The sequence below is a fragment of the Phalaenopsis equestris genome, unplaced genomic scaffold (assembly GCF_001263595.1).
Source record: "Phalaenopsis equestris unplaced genomic scaffold, ASM126359v1 Scaffold000024, whole genome shotgun sequence".
Classification (NCBI taxonomy): domain Eukaryota; kingdom Viridiplantae; phylum Streptophyta; class Magnoliopsida; order Asparagales; family Orchidaceae; genus Phalaenopsis; species Phalaenopsis equestris.
In genome coordinates this window covers 1,460,671-1,462,034 of record NW_018164466.1, presented here as the reverse complement: position 1 = coordinate 1,462,034, position 1,364 = coordinate 1,460,671, and positions in this window count along the sequence as shown.

Genomic DNA, 1,364 nt, shown 5'->3' with positions numbered 1-1,364 from the left:
CAAATGAAAGAAGATCGGACCTTGTACAGACAAATGGTGGAGAGCCACAGTGCTATGAAGAAGTCTTGCAAAATGAGAATTCGAGCAAGTGAGAGTTGACCAAGGAGGAGACGGATTTCCTGTCAGTGAATCAAACTTGAGAGTTGGCACAACTTCTACCAAGGAAGAAGATATTGCACAACAAGTAGGTGTACCGGGTGAAGACTATATTTGGTGGCAGTAAGAGGTACAAGGCTCGACTTGTTGAAAAGGGTTTTCAGCAGGGGCAGAATATTGTTCATGCAGTGAGAGTTATAAGTAGATACAGGAGTAACAAAGGAAATAACTTGGTGGTACAAGGCTAAGTTGATGATGATATGTCAACTGAGGGTGTTACTCATGAGAAGCTGAAGTTGTGCTCAACTTCAGTTGGTCTTCTGGCATGAAGACAGGGGCTTCGAGCTGCATAGGTGGATGATATCATGTTTGAGGAAAATGTCGGTACAACTAGTACATGATGCATCCAGTAAGTGATGCAGTCAGTGTCTCAATCTCAAAGTGGGCGAAGTTTGTGAAGTCACTGTTTGTGTTTGTTTCTTAACGACGAGCCGAACACGAGCTGTTCGCGAATGACGAACCAGTTTGACATTCCTTATATTAATATATATAAATATATATTATATTATTTATATAACTTATATTATATAAATATTTAATATTTATATTAATATATTACTAATATAGTATATTAATATATTATTCTTACTAATTTATTATATATTATAATTTATATAATTTAATTTTTTAAAACATCATCAATTTTTTATATATAATTATTTTAAATTATTTTATATTTCGAACAATAGCGATTTGAACACGAGCGAACACATCACTGTTCGTGTTTGGTTTGTTTAACTAACCGAATGAAAAATAATTGTTCACGTTTGTCTTGTTTACTTATTGAACGAATCGAACACTAACTCTTTGACGAACCGAACACGAACTGTTCGTGAACAACGAGCTTTTTTGACAGTTTTCATTCATCTAAACTCCAAAATTTGAATGAACTGAAAAAAGCTCGTCAACCCCTAGCTTTCGTAAAATAAACTCGTCAGTCCATCAAAATCTTATACCTATCAGTTTTCATTCATCTAAACTCCAAAATTTGAAAAATCTCTTGTATTCGACGTACTTGGCACAAGAAACATATGGTATCGAACAACCCCTAATCAAACAAATTTTACAAGCATGTATTTTCAACTTTCGGTCAAAGAAAAGTGACAGTCATGAACTGGAAGTGATCAAATCAAACTTAGCATCTAACAAATTCCTCCCCTAGTGGAATATATATCTATATATATATATATATATATACATATATGTAT